The sequence below is a fragment of the Manis javanica genome, chromosome 11 (assembly GCF_040802235.1).
Source record: "Manis javanica isolate MJ-LG chromosome 11, MJ_LKY, whole genome shotgun sequence".
NCBI lineage: Eukaryota > Metazoa > Chordata > Mammalia > Pholidota > Manidae > Manis > Manis javanica.
In genome coordinates, this window is record NC_133166.1 from 13,146,902 (window position 1) to 13,167,858 (window position 20,957).

At 40.6% G+C, this 20,957-nt stretch overlaps 1 protein-coding gene across 1 annotated transcript in view; it reads left to right on the forward strand.

The window, feature by feature from the left end:
* Positions 1-328: 328 nt before the first annotated feature.
* The window catches only part of RAB30 (RAB30, member RAS oncogene family), an 82,281-nt gene continuing 61,652 nt past the window's right edge, over positions 329-20,957 (forward strand). The window contains exon 1 of the mRNA XM_037010589.2: positions 329-550. The gene's annotated coding sequence lies outside the window, so the exon portion shown is untranslated. The remainder of the gene's footprint in view (positions 551-20,957) is intronic.

The following is a 20,957-nucleotide window of genomic DNA, read 5'->3' on the forward strand; positions in this document are numbered from 1 at the left end:
CTCCAGTTCCTAGGTTCGGGCCCTAACCTCTCCAACCAACTTGTCCTCCCACCTCACCGCCCCTACTGCACCATCACTCGGCTCCCGCGCGCCCTAAAACCTCAACAGGGCTCCGCGGAGTCGTCCCGGAACTCCTAACATGGCGGCCGAGTCCCCTCCGCTACTGCCGCCAGCCCCGGGAGCGTCCGACGTTGGAGCATTTTGGACATTGTAGTTCTGGCGAACGTCTCGGTGTCCCGCCAAGCTCTAGGAGCCCTACAATTCCCAGAATGCACCGCTCCTGAGCATGGCTATTGGGGCCTTTCGGGCAGAGGGATGATGTCATTGCCAAAGCCCCACCGCATTCATTGTGCACGGTCTATCCACCCCCTGCTGCCGCTGGCTGGCGACTGCCGCTCGCTCCAGCTGAGCTAAGAGTAGCGGCAGCTCCGGGAACGGACGGACTCCAGCCCTTGGACTTAGGACATCGCAACACCTTCCCTTGCGTGCGTGACTCATTCGCACATCATTTCTGTTTATGTCTGGGGTGGGGAGAAAAATCCCAAACCAGGTGAGTTGAAGTGATTTATTCAATTGGTTCTACCAAGTTATTCCTCCCGCTTAATTCTCACGGCTTTCTTCTGGGAAGATGGGGGCGGGAGGATTGGGGAGGTGCTCGCAAGCGCTACTAAACGAAAAGCTCTGTGCAATTTGGGTCACTGCAAAGAACAACTCCAGCAACCTAATCCCGCCGGAGGACCGATTCCTGCCAATTCCCTAGTTGCAACTCCCCTCAACCTTTCTGGGGCTGGGAGAGGGGGCTGGGCTGGGGAGGCTCTTGGGCAGTGCTCTTGGAAAATCAGGAGGCAGAGGTGGGGGACTGCAGCCCTGTCACATACGGCCCGAGTGCTGAGGTTTGAGTGGGAAGGGGAGATGCGTGGGGAGAAATGGAGACAGTGATTTAATGTGGTCGCACTACTTTGAAACATCTCTATGTTGCTTGGGCGAGCACACACTATTCATTTTTAAGATGAGCGTGCTTCTGAATAGGTTAAGTTTTGTGGGGCTCTATTTTATGCGTGTGTGTCTATATCGTTTGTCTTGCTTTTTCTGCTGATTTGAGGTGACAGCGTCCTTTAATGGTGCACTCCGTGCCAGTCAGAAACATTTCACGTGTCTGGGGAAGCTTCTCTTAGGCTGCTAGAAACAGCATTTTTGTTAAGTGGTTTTTTTCTTCTGACTGCAGGATTTCAGGATTATTTGGAAGTGGAGCCGACAGATTTGTGCTTGTGTGAGTGTTTAAATTACATTGCAATAGGCTCCTTGCCACTGACAGTGATACCATAATGAGCTGCCTATTCCTGAGGCACAGTCACCAGTCACAAATAACGGTTTGGAGAAGGGATCATTAGGGAAACCCGGGTTCATTTTAACGCATTAGGGAAAGGGAGAGTTAAAAAGCACTGTTAACCTTCATTTACCTTTACTGAAAGATACCCATGGAAGAGGGATCCTGGCCAGGAAATCAAGGAGCATAGATAGCTTAGTGGTGGTTTTTGTTTTTTGTTTTTAAACGAACTGGCACATTTCACAGCACAGAAACCATTCTGACTTGCCTGTTGGCTTTCTTCTTGTAAGAGTTACTAGGATGATTAGTGCAATAAATGTTCCTTTGAGATAAACAGCTGTCTGACTCCAGAACAGATGGGACCAGTCTTAGCCGAGCGATGTACAACCTTGGAAATGAAGGGACCTGGGGACAACCACACCCCCTCTTGGAATATCAAATGCTTGAGTATTTTATGCTTAACTCTAAAAGACTAAACCTTTTAGTGGCCAAGTCAGGCATTAAGGAAAAAATCATTACTAGTTGTCTTTTGCTGGTGAGCCAATTTTGTTCATTTTTAATTCAGACCCTTAGGTCTCTAAAGTTGCAGCTGGGTGAAGCTTGGTCAAGTGTTGCTAGTTACTGAATGCAAAGGACAGTCCATTGTGTGGGCTTTGTAGTGGAGTGAGTTATTGGGATGCAATGAGCAGCTTTTGAATTTGGGAAAAAATGGACCGCCTGGCTTTGCTTCTTTCTCTCTCTATTGCTTCCTGTCTACTCTTCTGGGTACCCTACCCTTTACCTCTGTACCTTCCTTTTCCTACCTTCTACTGACTCTTGAAGTTCTTTCAGCTTCTTTCCCTGTGTTTCCACTTGTAATTCTCATTTTTTTTCTCTCTGTTTCCAAATCTCTATTTACCACCAGTACATCTCTTCTCTTTAAGTAAGTCTCTTTCCAGTCTCAGAATGCCCTCCCCACTTCTACCCTGCCTCTCCCCCAGGAACCCCAGGGTGGATAGACTGTACATATTTATTCTGCAATCTCTTCAAAGACTTTGCCTTCTCTTTCTCTTGCAGTTGGTGCTAGGCAGGATGAGTGGCAGTGAGCCTGACTCCTTGGGCTGGTTGGTGGCTTCTGTGACAGACATAATTTAGCCCTGGCAGTATGTGGACAATAAAATGTTGCAGCTGAGCTCATGTCCCCTATTCCTTTCATTGGTACCTGTATTAAGAACTGCCAGCGGGTTAGCAAGATTTTGAAATGCTTCACATGAAATAATCTCATAATTCCCAAAGAATAAATAGATTTCAAATGACTTCTGCCTCATTTAATATATTTTTCTTTTCTTATCCCTGCTTCAGTAAGTGGTAGGAAGGCTGTTGTCCTATTAACAACCCCCACCCCCACCTGCTGTTGATTGCTGAGGAGCAATCCAGGTGGCCAAAAGGCCCGTTTGTTTATTTGAAGACACTTGATGTGGCAACAGCTTTCCCTCCTGTAGTTTCTTCTCCTTTCTGCATGAAAGAAGTTTGTTATTTTATACCCCCCTTTTAAGGAGAAGGGTGTGGTGGTGGTGGCGTTCGTTTAACATCAGTGCTTCTCTAGGCATGGAAAGTCTAACTACTGTCCACCTGCAGACAACTAGTGTGACTGGCAGACTCAGAAGCCGTCGTAGGAGACCTCTCTCACCACCTCATTCCTAATTTCCTTCTAAGATGCTCCCTCCCCCACCTACACTTAGTGTTCTGGGAGGAGGAATGAGCTGAATAATGGGTTAGATTTGGCCCCATCATTGCTATCTCTGTGACCTTGAATAGCTACGCATTTCTTTCTGCCTTATTTTACATATTTGCAAGTGGACAATGATCCTTGCCTTTTCGGTAACTTGGCCTCATGTCGTAGCTGGCTACAGTCCTGTCCCAGCCTGTTATTCTGCCAACAAATACTAACTGAGCAGCTACTGTGTTCTAAGGACTGTGGATACATCAGTGAAAAGGGTAAACCTCCCCTGCCTTCATGGAGTTTATATTCTGTTAGGGTAGACAGTCATTGGATAAGTAACTGCCAGTGTGGTGAATATTACTGCCAAAGGGGGATGTACTACAAGGTGGAATAGAAGTGCCTAACTGGTACTCTTCCCTGTCCAGTGGTATCAGGCTTTTTAAGACTGGGAGCTACTTATTTATTAGCTGTGTGATGTTGGACACTTCATATTCTTTCTCTGAGCTTTGGTTTCCTCTTCTGTGTAAGTGACATTTCAAGGGACTTGAAGAGTGAGTGGAAATAAGTTAGGATGGTAATGGGAAGTTTTTAAAGAGAGACCAAGAGGGTTTTTGACAGAGGGAACTGCATGTTCACAGTACAGAGGGAAAAGTGGTGAATATGGGGATTTGAAAGGAGGACAGCAGGATGTGGGGTCAGAGAAAGGGGAGAGATACCAGAATGGAGAAGAATGAGGCTGGAGAGGTGGGCAGAGGCTAGAGAGTGGGAGTTTTCCAAACCACAGGTGAATTTTGTATTTATCCTAAAAGCAATGGAACCTAGTAAAGGTCTTTAAGTTGCTGGATGAATGACATACGTAGAATAATATTAAAAACATCACCTGAGCTGTTAAGTGGAGAAGAGATTGGAGGAGAGTATTGGCCAAAGTCAATGTATGGAGACCAAGTAGCAAGTCATTTTTGTGGTCTACATGAGGGATGATGGTGGCTTAGATCTAGGGTGGTGGCAGAGGGTTTGAAGAGAAGAAAAGACATTGGACAAATGCTAAATTTGAACCTTATAATGGATAAGATTGTTGATTAGTTGTGGGAATAGGAAGAAGAGGGAGTCAGGATGACTTGAGTTTTTCCTTGAGCAACTGGGCGTGTGATTTACAGAGATACAATACTGGACAGGGACCAGATTTTTATTTATTTTTTTCAAGCAGGAGGGACTTTTGGACATGTCCAATATGAGGCTCTAGAAGGGCATCTAAGATCTTTTCCTCCCTCACCCTGTCTGCGTGTAGGATGTGGCATGGCGGAATAGCAGAGAGCTCTGGTGAGGCTTTTTAAGACTGGGAGGGAGCTACTTATTTATTAGCTGTATGATGTTGGACACTTCATATTCTTTCTCTGAGCTTTGGTTTCCTCTTCTGTAAAATATATTTATTCCACTAATTTATACCGATTCCCCCAGCTAGCCATACACTGTGGTAAGAATATGATACTGAATAAAATAGTGTTTGCTTTGGAATAATTCCCTCAGGTGAGGGAGATAAGCAGTCACATAAAGAGAGGTATGTAGGCCCTGCTAGGAGAGCACAGCCCCAAGGGCGGCTTTCGTTCTTCCTTACTGAGGGAGGGGGCAGTGTCCTCAAAGTGGCAGGTGACCTTTGACCCGAGACAGAAAGGCAAGATAGCTCTCCAGACTGTTTTCAGGCGCCTAATAAGAGTTCCTTGCACGAATTAGGGACTCTGTGAATGTCTGTTGACCTAGTGCACTAACTTAAGTCCCTAAGGGCCCATTTAAAAGCAGGAAATATCAACACATTGGAAGAGGGCAGTTGTATGCAAATACCAAATGTAAAACGTTTTAACAAATGCACTGAAATGTATGCCTGAAACCCCGCTACCTTTGAGATGTTTTGTTTCGTTTTGTGGATGACTTTTTAGGGAAATTCAGAAATATATCAGAAGTGGTTTCTTTTTGGGCTGAACTTCTTTTAATCAAGTTAGTTTCTCAGAAATAATTTTAATTGTATGGAGTTCCCTAAATCAATGGGTATCTGACTTGAATTTTATGGATAAGTAAAATTACACATATAATTGAATAAGCTGTTGACAACAGTTATTTTGCTATAGTAAAGATTTTTTTATAAAATGTCTCCCTTCACTTTTATCTCATAAAATAAAGGACATTTAATATCTAAAGTTGTAGGAAGAGCATAACTGTAAAATAAAAAATATGTTTAGCTTTTTGAAACTTTATGTTGCCTTTATTTTTCTCATTTTGTTGCACAGTAGCTAAAACAAAACAGAACATCAGAATGTTATAATAATTCATGGTACTATTACCCTATTTTTTTGGCTATGGTAGAAATGTGACCCACCTTCAAAGAAGAACAATTTTTATATGGAAGAATTTTTATATGGACCACAAATAATTTATTTTCAATTTCTTCTTCATGGGAACCCAACCACTGGAAACTAGATAGGCCTCCGCAAGATTAGTCTAAGGTAGGAAGGAGTTCTTAACTTGTCTTTCTGAGGATCCTCAAGGTGAACACGAACCTGAGATCATATGTTAAATTGTGTGTATGTGTATGTCTGTGTGTGAGGGTTCATATGTGCATGCACACATTTTTATACTACTACATATGTGTCTTTCAGCAAGTTCCTTAACCTCTTTGCGAGATGGTTGTGGGGTTTAAATAATATATTTTAAATGTCTGGCACTATGCCTGGTATAGCTGGTGGTCACGGTAGTTGTTTTTAACATTATATTTATTTACTGTTTTAAATATTTTATTTATTGACTGTTGCTTCCTTAGTACCCACAGACAAAATGAAGAAAAAGAGAACAGTATAACTAAACAACCTTGTGCAGTGGAAAGTGACAACATGCACTGATGTAGAATTCTTGCCTTAAATGTTTAACGTAAATCTAATCATGAGGAAATAATCAGGCAAATCCAGATTGTGGGACATACTGCAGCACAGCTGGCCTGCGATCTTCAAAAATGTCAATGTCAGGAAAGACAAAACAAAACAAAATAAAACAGAAAGTCTGGGGAACTGATTTAGATTAAAAGAGATGAAAGAGCTAGGACAATCAAATGCAACGCATCACCCTTCACTGCATCTGAGACTTTAAAATGTTGTAAAGGACATATGAGGGAAACGTGGGGAAATTTGAATGGGAGATGCATATTCGATAATTGATAACCATGTTCATTTTCTTGGATGTTATAATGATTCCATCCGTTTAGCCTGATATATTGTCGATAATGGTGCCTAGATCAGTGGCCATCCCTGAATGTCATCTTTCAGAATGTCCCAGCAAAGCTAGGTGACATCGAGGGCTGCCTCAGAAGGTATTGATTTTTTTTGGTCATTGCGAGTATTTAATCATTCTGTGGGCTGGAGTACCATTTATTATTGGGGATATCACAAGTGATTTTTTTTATATCCTTTCTAAACCTGAACCTGTCATTTTATGAGTGCAGACTTCTATAGCTGGCACTCTATTTTTGCTATTACTCAAAGTAGTAGTACAGGTGGAGCACTGGCTATATCCAAAGTGAAGAGGAAAGGATGGGAAAGGGCACGTAAATGTGTAAGTTAAATTTTTTTTAATTGTAGACATAAGATTAACCAAAATTCATAACAGAAATACACAGTGAACCATGTAGGGAAAGCTCTGTGTAATTCCACATCCCAATGGTAATCAACTGTTGAGATTTTAATGTGTATTCCTCTGTCATTTTTTCCCCACACGTCATAATAATATTATCATATATGTATTATTCTGCTTGCTGTCTTTCAGTTAATGTATTTTGGGCACATGTATTCGCATGTTGCTCTAATTTACCCATTTTAATGGCTGTTAAACATTACTATAGTGAGCATTTGAGTATTTATCCTTCTGTGGGAATATTTCTTTAGGATACATTTCTAGAGGGAGAAATGTTGGGCCAAGAACATGAAGAATTTCCTTTAATTGCTGCTGATTTAGATTCTTATCAACAGTCTTTGACAGTCTCCTTTTACATACCTTTGCCATGTCCATTAGCCACTTGGGCTAAATTCTCTTACTAAGGGAAGGAAATTGTGATGGGTGGACAGAAAGTGGACAAAAATGGAATCACAGAGTTCCTGCTGGTTTTTGTGATGGCTGCAATAAAGGTTGATATGTAAATAATATGGAAACCTTTGGAAGAGAGAAATAAAATACATTATCAGTGCCTGCAACATAGCAGGATGTTTAAAAAGTGAACTGAAACAATAAATCAGCCAAGAATTTTCCCCAGAAAATTCTTCAGAAAAATTTTATTTTTCAGTTTATGGTTAGCTGCACTAAAATGAGAATAGTGTCAACCTTGAGATGAAAATAACCTCTTCTGCTCACTTCCTCTCCAACTCAGTCTCACAACCACACTTTTAGAAAGGGGAATTTAAACTCCAGTTTTTAAATATCTGAAGCAGGTGGCTAAAGGACCTGATTGTTCGTCTTAGGAGGAACCCCAGAGCAGATTTTTGGCATTTTTCCGGAGGAAAGATAACGAGTTTAGGAGTGGCCATCACTGACTCACTGCCCCAGCGTAGTCCCTGGGGAAGAGATTATAAGTATCACAAGCTGTAAATGATTTCCATTCTTTTAGCCAATTATTTCTATTCTTTAGTGGCTGGGTGGAGCAAACACAATTTTGAGCTGTGTGCTAAAAATTTTTACAAGCCTCAGTTTCTTCATCTTTAAAATGGGGACCTTTGGGAGGCTCAAATGACATAATGTGTATTAAAGGGTTTGGGCAAGTTTGTGCTTGTCAAACTCGTGCTGTTATTAAGGTGCTGGTGTCTCTGACTGGCATTATTAGTCTTTCCTTTAATTCCCATGGCATTTTTATCCCAAAAGACTTTTTGAAGGCATTCTTTCTCACAGTGTCTTATTGTTACTTCTTCAACCAGTATCTGTAGGCAGCATAAGCTAAACACAAGCTCCTGTGCTGGGTGTTCTGATGGGGAAACAAGGGTGGAACCTTCTAGGAGTTTTCCTTTCTCTCCACTTTTATTCTAGGAGACTAATATCTTTTAGTAAGAGTCTTCGATGGAAGATATACCTTTACAAAGGTATATTACATATGCTGTCTTATTCTCTCAATCCTAGGCAGGAAATTTTAGCTCTATTTTTCCATATGAATGAGGAAGCAATTCTTAGTGAGGTTAAGTAACTGGATTTGTTTTTTAAAGTTACGTAGCTTAAAAAATTTTGCAGATGTAGGCCCTTGTAGATTTTCTGGAACCAAAACCATACTGCTTCTCCAGCTGCTTCCTGTTTTTGCTTTGCCTTCTGAGCAAAAGTGTAAGCTTCATGAAGGCAGGACTGACATGGCATTTACTTTGAAATGGTGCAATTTTACCTGCGGGCACGGGGGAGGAACTTTCTGTGAGTCTGTTGAGTTAGCTGAAGCCATGATGGGAACTGCCATAGCATCTACTCGGTCCAAGGTAGTTTACATGTTTTATTTCATTTTTCCCCCTCAATTCAATTTGAAAATTTCAAACATATAGAAGAATTGCAAAAATATTACAGTGAATACTCCATACAGTCTTCATCTAGATTCATTTGCTATAACTTTCTGCACACACACAAACACACACACACACTTTTTTTCCCCTAAACCACTTGAAAGTGGGTTGCAGACATCACAACACTTTATCTCTAAGCACTGGAGTATTTCTTAAGAACAAGGCCATCCTCCCATGTAACCACAATACCATTACATTGAAACAGTGTTTTTCAGATTTCCTCAGATGTTCCAGTGTTGTTTATAACCTTTTATCTTTTGGGACCCTGGTTCTAATCAAGGATTACTTAGACAAGGTAGTTGTGTCTCTTTAGTTTCCTTTAATATATGATGTTGACATTTTGGAGATTCCAAGTGTCTTGCCTTGTACACTGTAAACTGGATCTGTCTGATTGTTTTCCCATTATTAGACTCAGGTTAAATATTGTGGTTAAAAATTCCCCACAGGCAATGTTATATTCTTTCCCTTGCATCACATTAGGCCACAGAGGTATCAGTTTGTGACATCCCTGGTGATGTGGTTTGATTCTTTGGAGAGGTGGTACTGCTGGAGCTCTGCATTGTAAAGGTACCCTTTCCTCTTTGTAATTAGTAAAATCATCTGTGGGGTGATTCTTTGAGATTGTTTGGATATCCTGTTCCTCGACAACTTTTATCCAATGGTTTTAACGTCTATTGATAATCCTGGTCTAGGTCAATTGGTATGTATAAAAGAATGATTTTCTAATTCTTTCTTTTCCTCTCTATTATCTGGTGCTATTTTGATAGAATAGCTTTCAGCTCCTCTTCTCTTATTTTTTTTTTTTGTAAAGTATCACTTGGATTCCTGGGTTCTTTTTCTCTTCAATGTGTTAGAATCAGTTACCAACCTGCCTCCATCCCTCCACCCTGCTCCACCTAGTTTATGCTTTTTGATATACAGCCTGTCCCAAATTTGGCCACTGGGAACCTGTCTTATCTTATTTAACTCTAAAAGATAGCTGATAAAGTAGGTGGGATTTTTCCCATTTTATTTATATTTATTTATTTATTTAGGAGAGCAAGGTACAGGCTTTTATTTAGAAATAAAGTGAGAGGAAAGAGCTCCTGGCTCACCCCAGGAGGGGACAAGAGAGCCCCTCCATTTTAAACGTGAGGAAATTAAGGCTCAGAAAAGACAAGCAACTTCCCCAGAGCCACATAACTAGCTAGCAGAGGAGGCCAGGTGCAGACCCAGTTCTGACTAACCCTAAAATAGTTCCTGCTTCTGGTGCTGCAGAAGCAGAATGTCACTTGATGAAACCAAGTTCAGAAGAGAGTACAAGCATTACATCATTGTTGCCAATAGCAAATGATTAGACACAACCCTAAATATGCATCAGTGGGAAACTGCTTAAATACGTAGGTATGGTCACACAAGGGAAAATTATTAAACTCAAACAATACTTAGGATGTTTCTCAAGTGCTGATATGGGATTCCAAAGGATGTATTAAGTGAAAGAAGGAAGGTGCATAAGAGTGCATATTTTGTGAAAGCAGTGGGGATAAGATAATTTATTTGAATTTGTACAAGAAACTCTGGAAAGATATAAAATAACAGAGGTTATGGCTACAGAGTGGTAGGAGTGAGTGGTGTGTGTTTTGTGTATGAAGATGTCTTCAGATTTACAATTTTATATAATGCCATCTTTTAAAATAGCTTTGTTGAGATATAATTCACCTATCACACAATTCATCCATTTAAGTTGTACAGTTCAGTGGTTTTTAATATGTTTGCAGAGTTTTGCCACCATCACCACAACCAATTTAGAACATTTTCATCATCCCAAAAGGAAACCCTACTCAGTGGCAGTCATGTGCCATCCCTCTCAGCCTGGCTCCCCAGCCCCAGGCAACCACTATTCTACTTTTTGTGTCTACAGATTTGCCTGTTCTGGACATTTTGTGTAATGGCATCAGGCAATATGATTTCTTTTGTGACTGGTTTTTTCAGTAGCATAATCTTTTCAAGGTTCATCTGCGTTGTAGCATGGATCAGCACTCCATTCCTGTTATATTTATTATATCATATTACTAAATAATATCCCATCGTACCACATTTTGTTTATTTCATCAGTAGGTGGACGTTTGGGATATTTCTACTTTTTGGCCATTATGAACAATGCTGCTATAAACATTTGTATACAAGCTTCTAAGTGGATATTTGTTTTCATTTAATTTGCATCTAAACCTAGGAGTGCAATGGCTGGGTCAACTGGTAACTCTATGTTTGAACTTTTAAAGAACTGCCAAATTGTTTTCCAAAGCAGGCACCATTTTATATTCCCTCCAGCAGTACATAGGGGTTCCAATTTCCCCACATCCTTCTCAACACTTGTTATTACCTGTCTTTTTATTATGACCATTCTAGTGGGTATATCATATTGAGTTTTGAACCACATGCATATATTACCAATGCAATATCTATTCTAAAAATAATATAAAAACAAAAAATTAGAGAGAAATGGCTCAAAAAGAAAAGTTTTTGATGGCCAGCCAAAGGGTCAGGCTGTGGCAAAATGGCCATATGTTAGGGATGGCTTCAGGCTTTCCTTGCTCAGCCTGGTGTCCTGATGCAATACATTTCATCTTCTGCTTTTCAGTACCAGCTGACTTGTCCTCCTCCAGCACTCTCTCAGGTTCATTGCCCAGAGAGTGGAGAGCTTGGGTGTAAAGTGCTGGTCTCAGGATTTTTGCACCTTAGAAGCAGCAATAGAGACAGAAAGGCTAGGTGCATGTTAGTTCTTACCACCGGAAGAAGTACGAGGATTCTGTGGGCCCCGATGTCCTAACATTGGTTTCCCCAGTGTGCATAGTGAGGGCATTAGATAGGGATGCTGTAGCTGTTGGTGAGTGGTTTAGGAGGCAGTGGGATGTTCTAGAAGAATCCCAAGTTTCAGAGCTTACAAAGTGGTGTTTGAAATTGTCTTCTGGGATTTTTGAGCTGCATTATCTTGGGCAAGCATAGCTTTTCTGAGCCTCAGATTTCTCATCTATAATAGAGGAGCCTAGTCTAAAGTTCTCTTCACAAAACACTAATTACAAAGAGGAAAAGAGCAACTTTATAGTGGAGAAATGCAGCAGACAGCACTTCTACTAAATGATTACAATTAATACCAGTGATAAGACAGGATACACCACTTGTTTAGCATTCCTGCCAAAAAAAGTATAACTTGAATCTAATCACCAGGAAATATCAGATAAAGCCAAACTGAGAAACATTTTATGAAATACATGGACTGTATTTTTAAAAAATGTCAAGGTCATGAAATACAAAGAAGAATAGTTCTAGACTAAAGGACAACACTAAAGACATGTAGAAACTAAATAATAACACATGATCCTGGATTGGATTGTACCATAGAAAAATTTTTTTTTCTTTTGCCTTGTCAATTGGTGAAATTTGAATAAGGTTTGAGATTAGATTACTGTAGTATCAATAGTAATTTTCTGATTGTTAATAATCACATTGTGGAAATATTAGAGAATGTTTTTATTTTTAAGGAAATACTAAGTATTTAGGGGCAAAGTAATACCCATATTGGAGAGAATGACAAAGGATAAGTGATAAAATATTAACATTTGGGCAATCTGGGTGAAGGGTATATATGAATTCCTAGTAACTGCAGGTTTTTTTCTTTTGTAAGTGTGAAATCAATTCAAAATAAAAAGGTCAAAAAGGAGAGAGAGGAGATACCAATACTTAGAGCATAGGGTTGCTGTGAGGTTTCAACAAGGCCCTGTTTGTCGAGTCTCAGCATGGTGCCCCTCACCTGGTGGGCCTAGAAGTACATCTGAGCATTCTGAAATGGGCAAGGCAGCCTGTAGCTCTTAAGTCATTATTTGGGAGCCAAATTGTAATTTACACGTGGCATATGGTGACAGTATTGTTCTGAATCCCAAATTGGTATTCATGGTCTGCCAAAGAATTTTCTCCCTCATTTATAAATTCATCTAATTGCAAAGTTGTGTGTGTGTGTGTGTGTGTGTGTGTGTGTGTGTGTATGTGTATGTTATCAAAACATCTCAGTATAGTGTTAAATTACATGAAGTCATTATTGTTTTAGGAAAGTTAGGAAGTTAGGATTAGGGGTTTTGGTTACTTGGGGCCATATTTGGGCTAGTATTAGCATTTGGGCAACTTCTCTTTTTCTTCCCTGTCCCCTACCTATACAATCAAATTTCTGCTTTTGTCTCAGAGAGCCATTTTAATTAGCCATGTCAAATGTTAATTGTTAGGGCAGACAAAAAAAGTCTTGAATTAGCTTTTCCTTCTAAGACTTAACTCTCCTTTCTGAGAGCTAACTTTGGAAGGAATGCTTCTGGTCTGGAAAATTTGGATAGCAACCTCAAAAGGAATTCATGTCCTTGAGGTACTGGGAGTTGGGTGGAGAACTCAATTTCCTTTGAGACAGGTTGAAATAAATACTTCAGTCTGAAATAGTAATAAAGACCTATTTCTTTCTTTCATCTTTTTTGCTAAAAGCTTCAAAACACAAATTATGACTAAGTTCAAAATAGATTTAGTCCTGGCACCAAAAAACCCTCAAGTAATCCTGATTAAAAAACATTTATGAGACCTTGGACAGACTGCCTTGCTGAGTGAGCCGATCCTTTAGTATATAACAGTTAAGTTTGTCCCTTTGAAGTGGCAAAATTTCCACCTTGCAGAGCTGCAACTGTATAGCTCAAGATTCCACATTCAGTGACAGCAGTCCAGATTCATTGTTTCGGCTGCGGTGGTGTGTTTCTGTTTTGACTATTTCCTGCTGTAAATTGCCTGGTCTCACAATTCTGCATGCTCTTTGCTGTTAAAAGTTATCATGGCCAGGAAGCTAAACAGCATTTTCGTACATGAAATAAGTTCCTTTTATTATGTAACTTTTTCATAATAATTGGCACACATTGTTTGAGTTTATGATGTGTCAAGCATGGTGCTAACTGCTTTACATAAGTTACAGCGTTTAATTGTGGCAAAAAGAACATGAGGAAACTGAAGGGCTTAATTGAGAGCTTAAGTAACATGCCTAAGATCATATGACTTGTAAGAGGCAGATCCAGGCCCAGAAATCAAGACTGTTTTATTGCAAAGCCTGTGCTTTTGTGCTGTGTGATACTGCCATTTTGCACATTTGTGTGGAAGATGATTACTTTTTCACTGTCTCTGTCTTATTTACTTTATGTGTATTCATTGAGTGCCCATCATGTGTCAGGCATCTTGAGGATTATAGAGATGATTGAGACCCAGTCTTTGCCATTAAGGAATTCACAATCAAGTAGAGGAGATAAAACAGTTACATCCCTGTACACCTGTGTTCATAGCAGCATTGTTCACAATAGCCAAAAGGTGGAGGCAACCGAAGTGTCCATTGGTAGATGAATGGATAAGCAAATGCATGCTACAGTGTGGATGAACTTTGAGGACATTAGAAGTGAAATAAACCAGACACAAATGGACAAATATTGTATGATTCAGCTTACAGGAGGTACCTAGATTAGTCAAACTCCTAGAAACAGAAAGTAGAATGGTGATTGCCAAGGGCTGTGAGAGGGAGCAATCAGGGAGTTGTTGTTTAACGTGTACAGAGTTTAAGTTTCAAAAAAAATGAAAAAGTTCTAGAGATTGGTTGCACAATGATGTGAATATACTGAACAGTACTGGACTGTACACTTAGAAGTAGTTAAGATAGTGAGTTTTATATTATATATATTTTACCACAGTTAAAGAAACTGAAACAGACCCATACACTCCTCTTCAATGTAGTGGAAAGTCATTAGTGAGACAGAAGGACAAATGAAGTCATAATTAGAGATGCTTTTTAGACAGGGTTGGTCTGGCTGGGCAATGAAAGATGGGTAAGGTTATGTGGCCATGAGGAAGGTGGGAAGGGCAACCCAGGTGAAGGTAACAGCAAAGTTACAGAGGCTTCTTGATGCTGTTTGAAGGCCCAATTCTAGCAAGGAATGAATCTCCAAGAACATGGCTTTATAATTATGGGTACCCCAGCCACCTTTCATGTGGGCAGAGAGTTAATGCAAAGTCTAAACCAGGTTCATGAAGTTGTGCTATGCTGGACAGGAACTCATTCATGATTCATTCAGTAAATATTTACTTTGTACATAGTGCTGGTACTATGCTAGGCACTTTATCTATGTTGGCAGATTGAATATCCCCAACGACTCTCAAGTTATTAATAGCTCCAATTAACAGATGCAGAAATTGTGACTCAGAGGGCTGAAGTAATTTTCCCTAAGTCATCTGACTGATAGGTAGCAGAAGAAAGACTGCTTGCAGGAGCCCATGCTGTGTCCACCAGGCTATACTGCCTTCCCCTGGGGGTGAGCGAGAAGTGACCTGCCTTTGAACTCAGTCAGAATGGCATGTGACTGCCACCACTTGTCGCCTTCTTGCTGTTTTTGAGGCTACCTTGAGTTGTCTTACGGCTCTGATGCTTAGCTTCCATATCTGTGAAATGAGGACCTTGTATTAGGCCAGATTATTTTTAAGGTTTCTCCCAAGTCTAAAACCTCCATCCACCCATCCAATACTAATTTAGTGTCTATTAACTAACAGGTACTGTGCTGGTGGTTATTGGTAATTGAGTTTCAGCAGAACACTATTCTTGCCTGAAAGGAGATTGTAAGCTAGTGAGGGAGACATAAAATAGATGATTAGGGTACAGTATGGTCATAGCACTGGTAGTAGTATATACAGAAGACTGGAACATAAGGGAGGGGCACCTGACCCTGTCTTGGATAAAAAGATGTCACAAGGAAATGATCCCCAAGACCAGGAAGATAATAAACAAGACCACAAGAACCTCATCTTTCCTGTTGTCCCTATAGTTATAGGCACACTAGATGTTATTTAGGTTCAGTAAAGTTTTGGTGAACTGAGAACTCCTTTTTATTTTAAGGCTTGTAGAAAGCTTAGTTGAATTTGACAGTGTTAAGTGCAGCCGAACATCTATAAGGTTGGGATTCAATTTCAGACTGGAGAAAGATTATAAGGTTGAAGAGAGACCTGAGAGTCAACTTAAAAAAAAAAAAGGAATTTAGAAGCATGGAGTGGACTACTAAGAGGCCCAAAGGCGCAGAGGTTATTTGAGATGCTCACAACTAAATCACAGATGGTTATATTTCAAAAAAGCAAGTGAAATGGCCAAGATATTGGATAATATACATGATTCTCTCAAACCTACTAAAGACTAGTGAATTAAGAATTAGATTGACTAAGTATTAAAATTCGAATATTAAGGAACTGAATTGAGGGTTGGAGGAGAGTTAAGAGCTAACATTTATTGAGCAATGACTATGTATCAGGCACTGTGTTGTGTCCTATTTAAACCTCCCCACAGTCCTATAAAGTAGGTGTTCTTATCCTTTGCAGACATGGAAACTGAGGCTCAGAGAGGTTGTAACTTGTTTGAGGTCATAACTAACAAGAGACTGAGCAGTGGCTCAAGCCCATGTTGGTTAATATTGAGGCCTTTGCCCCTTCCACTACTCCATGCTTCTTCAGGATCCTGGATTTTCTATTTCTGGAGAAACTCTGCTAGGGTACAAGGCCTCACTCCCATCCCTGGAGCCCAGGAAGTAGTGCTATCCAGGAGAGGCCAGCTCTTCAAGTTTTCCAACACACAGATGGACAGCTTTCCTATTTCCCGTATCTTCCTTCTGAGGTGGTAAGGCTTCCAGGGATGAATGTCTCTTACTAAAATCATAATCGCCCCCCCCTCTTTTTTTCCTAGAAATGAAATTTATTGGGTTAAATGGTACACATTTTAAAACACAATTAGGATAACCATATAATTCATCATCAAGCCAGATCACTTCTGAGAGGAAAAGATCCCCCCCTAACCTTTTTTGCCTTTCTCACGTTGTGTATGAGTGTCTGATCTTGGCAATTTGTCCTTTAGAAGTGGCTTATATAAATCCTTAGAGAGAGAATGCTGATTGAGGCCAGCTAAGTTTTGGATACAGTCCCGTCTCCCTCCCCAACAAAGGGTAACTTAACCTTCTTTGCCTCATATTCTAACTTTGAGGTCCTGAGAGAGCTCATTTCCTGGTTCTCAGAAGCCTCCGATAACTGGGTTCTGACAAGGATCACATGGAGGTCTCAATACTTCTAACCCCCTGCCTCAGGCTCCTTCCTTCTCTCTCAAGGCCTCCTTCTGGGCATAAGCTAAGGTGTCTTGTTAGGGAGTGTTTTCCCAGCTGGTTTTGGAGGCAGGCCAGACATTTATTCCAGGCCCTTGGACCCCCCAGGAAAGTTCCGACATATGGCTGCAGGAAACAGAAAATTAACCTCCAAATGGGTTGATGAATTATGGCAGTGGGGAAAATCCCCTTCAGTAAGGTCATTTCTCTGCCCTGGTTTTCCAGTTGGGGCTATGGCGACATGCACTCTGGCTGTGGCCCTGGAGCTCAAGTCTTGGGTCAAGTCACAAATTCTTGGAGCTGTGAGCACTTGACCTGTCTGAGCCTGTGTTCTTAGCTTTAAGAAGAACTGATGAAAATTCCAGTTCCCTAATATTGTTGTGAGAGTCAAGTAACTCAATGTATAGTATGAAAGTGCTTTGTACCAAGCACTTTTTGCAGATGTCACTGTTTCTTGATATGAAATGAATTTGGCTGAATGAGAGACATTCCTGGAAACAGAGCAGATGCATGCTCTGTCATCGTTGACCCCCAGTTCCTGGAAAACCAACTCATTGCTCAAGTAGGCATTCATGGCATCATTCTCCTGTTTATTTTGGTAATCTTTTCATTTATACTCTTATAAATGCTCTCAGAAGCTTTGGTGATTATTGAATGTTTATCTTGGAAAACTCTGCTCGGGGTTGTACACTCATACCCAGAGCTATTTACCCCAGAGTAATTATTTGAATTTTTAGAGCCATATGTGGGTCTATTTCCCAGTAGATCTTGGGATAACATAGCTGGCTAGGTATAATAAATGTGGTTTATCTTGCTTGCTAGGACTCCGGGTGGTTGAGAATTTCTGAGGGTATCTGATAGGAGGTAAACCCTAAGGTCGGGCTATTGCAACTTTGTTATTTGCTTCTGATAATAGGATGAGAATGGGGAGAGAGTATCTTAATGTAAGTGGTTTATGAGTGTCGAGCTAGAAGCCCTTGGAAACTGAAGAGTCTCTTGTATTGTCATCAGTATGTTGGGAAGTATTACTCTGCTCTGAGAAATTTTCTAGGTGCTCCCACTTAAGGATTGTTGGTTACTACTATCTTCTTGCTACTTTAAATGACTGCAGTTTATTCTTCTAGGCTGTGTTCCTCAGAACTCTTTGAATTGTAAATGGGAGAAACCCAGCTCAAACTAGCTTGGACAAAGAGGGAATTTATGGAGAGGATACCAGGAATTTATGGAGAGGATTCCTATTTCATGTCACCATAGGAAAGATGGGTACAGCTGGAGCCAGGAGATATTAGAGCAGATAACTGCCCTAACAACCCCCACATTTCAATGTTTAACCCAAACAAAGTTTATTTCTTGTTCATACAGCATTTCATCATGGCTTTTCCTGGCTAGGCCACATTCTATGTTTCAAGAACCCAAGTTCCCTCCATCTTGTGGCTCTGTTCTCATCTAGGTAGCTCAGAATTGTCTCTCCTTTTGTTTTTTCTAGATTAGTGCTTTTTATTTTATTTTTCTAATTGAAGTATCATTGATATATTGGTTTCAAGCATACAACATAGTGGTTGACTGTCATTTATATTATCAAGCAGAGTTCTTCCTCTTAAGCTGCAGATGGAGAGGGAGATTGAAAGATCTCATGTGGGAGGTTTTTATGGGCCAAGTCTGGAAGTGGCTTCTGTCCTCATTTTCATCAATTTCCCAGTACATGACTCCACCTAATGGTAAAGGAGGCTACAACATATGGAAGAAAAAGAAATGGGTTCGGTGAACATGTCTGGTTTGAGCCACACAGGGACTCAAATGATGTTTTGCTTGCCTTTGCTTCTTTCCAGCATGGCAGGGAGCATGGCCACAGATTGCTCCTGAACTCTAAATCTCACTGCTGTTAACAGCAGAGAAGAACTGACCTGCATTTTCACTGACTCCAACTAAAAAATCGTGGAGTAATGATTGGCTCAGTTTGGATCATGTGATTTGTCACTCCTGACCCAGTCATTGGTGGGCAGAAAGGCAGGGTCATTTACTGTAGAGGTGGCAGCTGGGAGCCCAAGTTGGGCTGCTCTTGGAGAGGAGAAATCATTGTGAGACAAATGGCCACTATATAGCCTTGTGTTATTAACATACTGTATATTTTAATATACTGTATATATAATATACATAAATTAATAATTCCTTGACACTAAAAGCCATTTGCAGCCACTGAAAAGGCCCAACCTCTCTTTTTGTTTCTACTCATATGGAAAATTCAGTGCAATTTTTAGTTATCTTTCCAACCTTTCTTAACACAGCTACATCAAACGCTTGTAGTCCACTGAATCTGTGACACCACCACTTCTAACATATACCACTATTCTATATACCACTGAGAAAAAAAGAGAAAATAAATTCCAAATAAGCTATCCCGCAATGCCAAGATACTGTCCACTTGGCACAATAAAATGCACGCTAACTTCCTGTCAAAATATAAGAACAAAATGTTTTTTAGAATTGATGAAAGATATTACAACCAAGCTCTATACTTTCATGCTTTAGTACCACTGTTCTTTTGTTTCTTCAGTACATCCATGAATTCAAAAAATAAGTACAGGCCAGGTAGCAAGAAATAAGGCAGATTCAGTTTCTGCCCTCCTAATGCTTACTGCCTCACCCCCTTTACCATCGCAGGGTCATGAAGTATCTGTGGTGTGCGAGGCAGTCTCCTGAATGCTGAGGGTTCAAGAAGGAAGATGATGGGGTCCTTGTCCTCAAGGGGCTTACAGTCTGGGCTTATAGAAGCTGTGGGGTGTGGGGAGACAATTATACAAACAAGTGAGTAAATAAAGGGTCACAGGTACTGTTATTATTAAATCCTTATTGGGTACAGTGGGCCCCCAAAGTAGAGGGAATGGTCAGCTCTGCTTTGAGGAGTGAGAAGGGTTGTACCACGTTTACTGAGAGAATTGTGCACTGTTAACAGAATAAGCAACAGTCCATTTTGAATATTAATATGCAGAATTTCCATATATACCTGGTAATACTAAGTAGGCCAGTGTGTTTTCCAATGCCTATCTGAATCACTTGAAACTTCCTATTAAATTTCACATTCAGAAGGCACATGTGGGTCTCTTTTCTTTCTGAAAATATTAATGAGTAGTCTGTAAAGTCTTTTTTAGAGACAAAGTGAGTAGGTATCACATTTATCTTGGGGGTGGAGGCAGTCTGTATTTCTGTGCATTAATTACCTAGACTTTTTCTAGGTATTCTTTTGAACCATGTGATGATTTTTCGGTCCCTGGTGGATGTTCTGCATCCCATGGTCCAGCAGGGTGAAGAGCAGTAGTAGCCAGGAAGGGCTGATGCAGGCAGTCAGGGCCGTGCTGGGGTCCCGTAGCAGGGCCTGCAGTGATGGGATCTGGAGAAAATGTGGGTGAGGCTGTTTGGGCCTGGAATCAGAGAACAGTCATAGCAGGACTTTTCCTTAGAGAGTTCCAAAACTTGGATCCTTATCTCTCAAACAAGAATGCCAGCTGAGATTAAACCCATTTTTATTGGTTGAAAAACACATGAAAACAACAATGAGACTCTGGGAAGTAAAGAGCCTTTTTTTTTTGAGGTTCATACAGAGACCAGGAGAGGGGCAGTGTCTGTCTGACTGTCTGGCTGTTAGAAAAACTTACCTAATGAGCTAGAAAAAGAATCCAAGTTTATACTGTTTTTCTCTTCTCTGGTTTATGAAGAGACTGGAAGTGAGCATTCAGATATAAATTTTTTTTTTTTTTAATTTCCAGGCCAGCAGTATGTGTGGAGTAGTGCCTGGGAGTTGGGGTGGGAGTGAGATGTGTAAAGCCATCTCATCTCTGGGCCTGGGGGACCTTCTGATTTCTCTGGCCAGTTGAGAGGAGAGAGAGTCCCAAGTACTTTGTTTACAGGGAAGTAGAGAGGATGGAATCTCTAGGTGAATTTGGCAATTTCTAAGCAACAGATTGACAACAGAGTGCATGACTTGAGTGTGCCATACTTACACTGAAGATGCTTGATTGTGGGACAGCAGAAAAGCACCCCCAGCCTCCTTCAGGAGAACTCCCTGCAGGGCATATGGGAAGAGGTAGAGTAAAGGGAAGGTCAACAAAACCAAACCAAACCCAGAAAACCATCTTTTGATATAAGCAAAAGGTATGTGCCCAAGCAATGATTTATGGGTGTTCAGA